This window comes from Microtus ochrogaster, chromosome 1 (assembly GCF_000317375.1).
Source record: "Microtus ochrogaster isolate Prairie Vole_2 chromosome 1, MicOch1.0, whole genome shotgun sequence".
NCBI lineage: Eukaryota > Metazoa > Chordata > Mammalia > Rodentia > Cricetidae > Microtus > Microtus ochrogaster.
This window is the reverse complement of record NC_022009.1, coordinates 65,627,070-65,635,681: the sequence shown is the minus strand read 5'-3', so window position 1 is coordinate 65,635,681 and position 8,612 is coordinate 65,627,070.

The window sequence follows — 8,612 nt, the reverse complement described above, 5'->3', positions numbered from 1 at the left end:
GGATATCACACACACTAGCTGACTTAGCCCTCCTGCTCTCAGCCCCATCCTTCAGGGCTCAGTCTGTTTTCTGGGACTCTTGTAAATCAGGGATAAAGCCCCTTGAAACTACGACACCGGTACAAACCAGTACCCCACTGCCACCCTCATGGCAGCTTGCCAAGCATGCTGTTTTCAAGTTAGGCATTAGGAGGCAGCAATGGCTCGACACCACGGGCAAAGATGTGGCTTCAGGAAGTTGGGAAAGAGAAACATGTGGAAAATAGGTCTGCCTGAGACAAACTTCCGGGGACTCAGATACCATGTGAGCAATAGTCAGAAGGGACAGGCTGGTCCTCGCCAAGACTTATGTGAGATTACCTGAGTCCTGTATTCTGCATTGTATAATCTCTACTAAAACACACACACACAAACACACACACACACACACGCACACGCACACAGCCAGGGTTCTAACAGATTAAACAGTCATTAAAGCCCCTGGATTCACTGGGTTGTTTTTCTCTAGCTTTCTCTGGAAGCAGGAAGGCAGTCTCTGTGCAGTTCTGGGGATCCCTCCCCCTCCTTGCTTTAGAAATGTGAACTTCAATATAAACACCCTCAAGCCCCCTGCGACATCAGAACCGACTGTGCGCACTTGTTCTGTTCTGGCTGAGCTATTTCTCAAACTTATAACAACATTGTGGTTATGTACAGATGCCAGTGTCCCATTTGCCTTCTGAAAAATTACCTCTGCTCTAATCCAAGGTGTAACGTTTCAGATAATGAATCCATCTGATTTTCAGTAAGTTAAAAACGCACTTTTCACTTTCTCAAATGTGCTTTAATTATGGTTCGCTGAAATAGCTGAATGACAAGAAATTTTGCTTAAGTTACCTTTAAAATTGTTTGACTTTTCTCAGCAAAACAACTCTCGCCTCTCTCTGGATGTTTATCATGAGGAAATAAGCTCACATAATTTATACGACAATTTTACCTCATGTATAAATGGAGAGAAATTATGACGGCTGTGAATTAAAACTACAATGAGCCAGCGGCGCCTCACACACAGAAGCATCCCCGAGCGAGTGCCTGCGATGTTCACAACGAATCTTAAACTGCTCTGCTAGAACGCACGAGTCCAATGCCACACAATGCTCAGCATCACACGATACACACGACGAAGTAAGAAAATTCATTGCCACCACGGGATGTTGGAAAGAACAGCTAAGTCGACCAGAATTCACATCAAACAACGCAAATACGGCAGGAAACCCACCTCCCTTCAAGGCATGCGTGCTTATTCCAAACTCCTGTGGCAGTCAAACCTCAGTTCTATGGCAATGAACTCTGAGCAGGGATAGAAGAAAACAGCCCACGTCACTTACTGTTCTTAAGACATGATCCACATCCTGCTGGTCCTCTAACGGGTGAAGAGGGGTCAGTGGCACGGAGAAATCTAGCAGGCAAAAACAGGGGGAAAGCAAGTGTTAGTCGTCTCCGGGTTTTCCCGAGGCGCTTCCCACAAGATCCCAGCACAAGAAGAGAAAGAAAAAGTTGGAGGAATTACCACACCCTCAGCAGGCGACATTCCTCACGATCTGAACGGAACTCCAAACTTTCCCAGCTCCGACTGCTCTGCCTCCTGGGCAGCAGACATCAACTTCGGCCCCAGTGGTGACGAATGAATCCACAGCACCACGGAGACTTCGACACCCCGTCCACAGCTCCCCACTTCTCTCCCCTTCTCCATTCACTTTTTTCTTCCTCCGAAAAGCTCATAGGTCTGTTCTCGGTGCCCCCCTAGCCAGGCCTGGCTTTGAAATGCATTTCAATCTCTCCACACAGACGGCTTTCATTGCATTTAGAGTCCCACTAAGGCCCGGCTTTAAAAGCTACGGATTCTTTTTTTCTTTAGCCTTCCTCACAAAGGAAGGGTATTTTGTAAATTACCAGCTCGTTCAGATCAACAAAAGGTACTTTCATAGAAAGCCCCATTTCATTTTGCTCAAATTTGATTACAAGGATGGAGAAAAGGGAAGGAAGTCAAAAAGAAAACCCCAGATGGCTTTTCCATTCATCGCGGTGAATGAGCTTTATCTCTGCCTTTTGAAACCGCAGCCGTGGAAAAGCATTTCTGTTGGCTTAAAAAACTTGACAAAAATTATTGGTTTGCCATTTCTCATGCAACAGCCATTGGGAACTGGATGAAAAGACTTTTTCATGGGATCGCCTGCTTGGATCAAAATAATGGAGATTAGGTATTTCATTATAAATTACAGTGGGAGACAGAGCGCCTGTCATATTAATAGCTACCTGCTCGTGGCCTTCAATGTAGCTGTTCTTCTAGACAAAGGACCAAGAGGGTTGTCTATTGAGCTTGTACTTTAGTCCTGATCAATTTTCTATCATCAAGGCAAAAGGTGAGATGACTAACAAAGAAATTCACACATGAGTGACCTCATAAGCCTATAGATAAAACAGCTTAAAGAGGCAAAATACATCCTGAAATTATGGATGATAAACTACATAAAGATGGAGAAGAAGACAGAGCGGAGAGAGGGAGAGGAGAGCAGAGCTCTGTAATTCTCTCTCTTTCGGCCAAATGGACACATTAAAAGAGACTTGTTTTCAGCTGCAGATAATTGCAGCCTGCGGTTTGCAGCGGTCCGCTGGAAATGCTTCCGCCTACTCCTTTTCCCCCTCGGCACAGTTTCGGTCATTCCCTGCGCTATTAACAGCAGCATTGTGTTCAGGAGAAGGCTTCTACCAAGAGTCACACTTAAAAACGGAAAAATGGAAAGGAATCGCAGACAACAGGGGCTCCGCACGCTGCCCCGTGAACCGACGATGTTTGCTCTCTCCTCCAAGCCCCTGATCAGCATGGCAGTTCCGCAAGGAACCTAAGCAGCTTAGAACACAAGCTGTACCTGTAATTAAAGCCCAGAACTTTAACGCAGCACAGTGAAACACGGGACTCAGCGGAGAGTCTCTCAAAAACCAGAGAACACAAACTCCTTCGGCAGAGACGCAAGGAGAGACGGATGATTCGGTTTCATCCAATCACGGCAGATATTTTATGTTTCTAATCAAAGTCACCCAAAGGACTGCAAATGTTAATTACCCAAGTCCTTTACCTTCTGCTATTGCCATGACGCTGCCCTCAACTTTCCCAAATAAAAACAGGTCTAGGCCTCCAGTTCATTGGTGCTTGAATTCAGGGTGATTGTAAAAAAATCTTTCAGGGAAAAAACTGGGTTCAGTTGTCCCCATTACCTGGAAATAGAGTTCCATTCTAACATCCTATGTGCTGTAAATGCACTTAGGTTAAAATATATGTGGGCAGGAGAATTCTCTGTGCTATTGTAAAACCAAAGAGCACTGTAAGATTACTAACATAAAAGGGCTTTTAACCGCCTGAAAGCTTGAGAAATACCACAAATATCAGTCATGAGAGCAGTTGTCAAAATAAGGCCACATTTAGATGGCCACCTGTGACAGGTATAATGACTTCCAGATCGTGGTCATGAGCAGCTCTAGTGTAGATTCACCCACGCTAGTAGTTTCACAAGTACAGTGATAATACAGGAAGCTCATTTATGCATGGCTCAAGAAACAAGAATATGATGTAATCTTTGCTGTATCCCTCGACTCCACACTGTCTCAGACCGTACCGTCTTCATTTGCTTTTCAGAGCCCTGAAGCCTTAGGCTTTGTTAACCATTCAGACAGAGAAACTTCAAGGTTATTAACTGGTAGGTGCCAGCGAACAGACAGGCTCTTCCAACTGTGGTATAAACTTGGATTGGCATGAACCTTACAAAAGGAGACAGAACACGTCTTAAGAGTCCGAAATTCTATGTAGCCATTGACCTAGTTATTCTGCCTCTAGGAAGTCACCCAGTAAAAACCACCAGGCATGAAGACAAAGATTAGCACCCTTTTCCCCAAAAGATGCTTACTGCCCTCAATGTCTTCCCTTTGCTGTGATAAACACCATGGACTAAAGGGGCTTGGACAGGAAAGGAAACCATGGAAGAACACTGCTTACCGGCTTGCTCTTCCATGACTTGTTCAACTTGTTCTTTTATACAGCTCAGGCCACCTCCCCGGGGATAACACCATCCACAGTAGGCTGGGCCTTCCCACATCAAACATTAACCAAGAAAAATGTCTCCACAGACTTGCCTATAGCTCAATCTGGAAGAGCCATTTTCTCAACTGAGGTTCCCCTTCCCAGACGGCTGTAGCTTGTTTCAAGTCTGAAAATATCTAGCCAGCACACCTACCAAACAATGGATCAGAGAAGTGGTTAGGAGCACCAGTGTGGGAACCAGCTCACTGAGCTTCAGTGACAATAAGCTGGTGGCTTCAGCTACCCGTCTTCTGGGCTTGTTTTTCTCACCCGCGAGTCAGAGTCCCAGATTTTACTTCCTAGACTTGGGGAGGCTGAAGCAGGAAGAGGAGTTCCAGGCCACTGTGACCCGTGTCGTAGGTTCTAGTCCATCCTGAGCTACCTATCAAGACCCTGCCTCAAAAATTCATGGGGCATGGATCAATCATGCCTTCAATCCCAGTACTCAAAGCGTAAAGGCAAGGGATCTCTCTGGGCTCAAGCCTAGTCTGCATAGTGAGACCCTACATAAAAAAAGAAATAGGGAGGGAGCTTGCCAAGTGTTGTGGGAGAGCAAAAGAAACCATCATCAGAAAAGAGAGTGACTCGTAGGAAATACCTGTGAAGTGTCCATCTGACAGGGCTTTAGAATCTAGACTATGCCAGGAAAAATACCAAAGAGCAATAGAAAATCAATAAATACGGGCAACAGACTGAGATAGACATTGCACAAAAGAAGGTTCACGAATGACTAACAGGGTCAAGGAAAAGAGTGCCCAACCTCGTGAGTCAAAACCCTGTGTGCTCCTGACAAAGATGGCTAGGCGAGTAAAGGCCACTCACTAAGTCACTAAGCCCGACGACCTGAGTTCAGTCCTCAGAAGCTACATGATGCAAGAAGAGAACTGACTCCCAAAAGTTGTCTTCTGACCCCTACGTGTGTGCAGTGGCACATACACAGACGCACACACACTCACGCACATGCACGCATGAGCGTTCACAGTGAACCAAAAAGAACTGCAATGAGCTAACATGCAGAAAGAAAGGTTATTACTAAAAAGATTAAAAATAACAAGTGCTGGAAAGAATATAGAAAAAGAGAACCCATGCAACTGTGTGTGGAAGTTTCTCAAAACCTTAAAAACAGAATTATTAGGGGCTGGAGAGACAGCTCAGCAGTTAAGAACACTGACTGTTCTTCCAAAGGATCAGGGTTCAATTCCCAGCACCCACACAGTGACTAACAACAGTCTGAAACTCCAATCCCATAGGACCAGGCATGTACATGGTGCATAAACATACGTGTAGACAAAACATGTATACACATACAAAATTCTAAACAAACAAAAATCAGAGCAACCATATGGTCTGCTAATCCCTCTACTAGTGTACAGCTCAAGAAAATGAAACCCGTGTTCTTCCAGCGATAGTATTCAAGACAAGGATGCCTGAGGGAGAGGAACACAAAGGAAGTAGGGAGCCCAGAGCAGTGAGCTGCTTCATACTAGTCTTTAGTAACTAAAGGAACTAGAAAGTTAGAGACTTCCTAAGACTATCTAGCCTTAGGAGTCCTGGTCTTGTTACATATAAGCTTGCCTTGGACTCCCAACTCTCCTACTTGGGTCCCCCAAGAGTCAGGCCATACACATGCGCCTCTACACCTGGCTTCCCAAGATATTCTCAACACCCAATAGCATGGCAAATGGGCCCAAAGCTATAAAAATTAGAAATGAATTCTGATTTTTTTTGGCTCACACATTGTTGAAAGAAAAATATGTCAAATTGAAAACTGAGACCTTTTGAGAAATGTCTATAAATAGCCAGCAAGCTTTAAGAGCTTGGAAACACTGCAGGCGCTGGCACTGTGCTCTGACCACTGAAGAACTTAAAGGGGTCTCAAGCATTGTCTCTGCACCAAGACACAAAGCAGTGTTATCTACAGCATCAATGACAAAGGCACTCCAAGTGTCAGTGAAGATGAACAGAGACAGAATAGCACACATATAGGCAATGGGCCATTAGTATTGGAAAGGAGGAAGTTCTGACATCCCAGGTAAAATAAGCCAGTCACAAAAAGACAAGAATGAGGGGTTAGGGACATGACTCCATCAGTAAAATGCTTGCTGTGTAAGTTCAATTCCAAGTAGCCATGTAAAAAGCTAGACCCGGGACATACACTGGAGAAGCAGAGACAGGAGGGTCCCTGCGGTTCACTGGCCAGCCAGTCTAACTGTATTGTTGAGCTCCAGCCACGGTGAGAAACCCTGCTTCAAAACCTAAGATGGAAAACAATAGAGGAAGACACCAGTATTGATCTCTGGCCTCCGCATGCACGCATGTGTATATGCACCTTCACACACACGTGAACACACAAGGGTGGGTACAGTACGCCTTCACTTTCGTGAAAGATCTAAACAGGAAGTAGATATGTAGTTAATGGAGGCTGGAAGAAGAGGGGGAAAGAATAGCTCCGTAATAATGCAAATGTAACATCATGAGCTATATAGTCGAAACTGCTTAAAATGGTAAACACTGTGCTTTATACATTTTCCACTGTTCTTCAAAGGCTATGAAAATGTTGCTTCCTAGCTTGGAGTTTAAGCTCTGTAAGCGTCTAGTGCAACCCGGAAGAGGAAGAGAGCGAGAAGGACGGCAAAGAAGAACACCGCTGCTGTGTGAGGTTAGCCGTACAGCTCAGCAGCGACACCGAACTGCCCAGAGAGAACTCAGTCGGGATTTCTACCCACCAGAACTAGTAGTCTTCAGCAACCAGGAAGAAGACCTGGGTATTGTGAATGCTCCTGGAAGAGGGCCAGACTGATTTGTAGACAGAGTCAGAACGAAGATTCAGACTGGACGGTAGGATTGGTCATGGGCTCTTTGAGGATGGCACGGAATGGTCCCCAGTTCTCTGGGGAGAGCCTTCTTCCAATCACCCTTCTAGAACCGAGGATGGCCTTGACTCCTTCATCTTCCGCGTCTGCCTCGCAGCGCTGTGACGTCATGCGCATGCCCAGCTTTCCAGCTCAGCACTCTTCTGCGGCTTTTGCTGTCAGCACCAGAGTAGAGAACCACACTTGGGCATACGCAGCTTCTAGAAACAGAAGATGGAAGCCCTTCTTGGCGGCGTGCAGTTGGAATAATACATGAAAGAATAATCTTTGCTAAAAGAGATTGCATGGTTTGGATTGAGTTCCAAACACCCCATACCCACGACCGCCTTTCGGTGGGTGATACAGAGATTGGTGTTTCCACACAAACTATGGCAGAGCTCGGCTGAACTGCCACCATTTCTGCTCGTCTGTGATATCCAATCCTCAGAGCATCTTAGCCAGAAATCTCTTTTCTCGTGAGAAAAACAAATTCATCTAATTCTCCCAAGCTCTCTAATTCTGTTCATGTGTTGCCCTAAGGCCCCAGACCCCAAGTCAACAATATGATTGCATCTCTCCACTCCTTTGTGCCTCATGATAAACTAATGTGTTTCCATTTTCCCCAGGGCAATACCTGGCCGCCAAGTGCTCCCTCTGGTTATGCATGGTCCTCATCACACTGACAAAGAGTTCCTTCTGGGGGTTCTGGAGCAGATCCTCCTGCTTTCCCTTGTGTGGAAGATCATCTGAGGAGCAAAGTCTCCCCTCACCTACTCACCCTGTGATGTCACCACTGTCCAGCCCAGCCTTCTGGAAACTGTCCGCGGTCCCTTGGTCTCCCGTTCCCCGGTTGTACAGTCCTTCGATTCAATACTCTACGTGCAAATCCCCTCATCCCCATGAGCCTCTGCTCTGGCTCACTTTTCTCCACCTCTCCCTGCTCAAGTTCTCCCTGCACAATACAAAGGCTCCTGACTCCAAGGTCCATGCCCCAGCACTGATCCAAAAGCCAGGTCTAGTTCAGGGTGTCAAAACTAACCTGCTGACATTCACATCTACAGCCAGCGTGAGGACGAGGGAGGGAGAGACAGGGAGGTGGCTCAGGAGACTCCGACCTGAGTTCCTGCATCTCCAGTTTGGTAAAAAGCACATTCACTTTCTCAGGTGACAAATCTCAGACCATCATTAGTTGCTCTGTTTTATCTTCATGTTTACTCTTTTCTTTTTTTTGTTTTTTTTTAATTTATTTATTTATTAAGGATTTCTGCCTCCTCCCCACCACCGCCTCCCATTTCCCTCCCCCTTCCCCTCCCCCATCAAATCCCTCTCCCTCATCAGCTTGAAGAGTAATCAGGGTTCCCTGACCTGTGGGAAGTACAAGGACTGCCCACCTCCATCCAGGTTTAGTAAGTTGAGCATCCAAACTGCCTAGGCTCCCCCAAAGCCAGTATGTGCAGTATGATCAAAAACCCATTGTCATTGTTCTTGAGTTCTCAGTAGTCCTCATTGTCCGCTATGTTCAGCAAGTCCGGTTTTATCCCATGCTTCTTTAGACCCAGGCCAGCTGGCCTTGGTGAGTTCCCGATAGAACATCCCCATTGTCTCAGTGTATGGGTGTACCCCTCGTGGTCCTGAGTTCCTTGCTC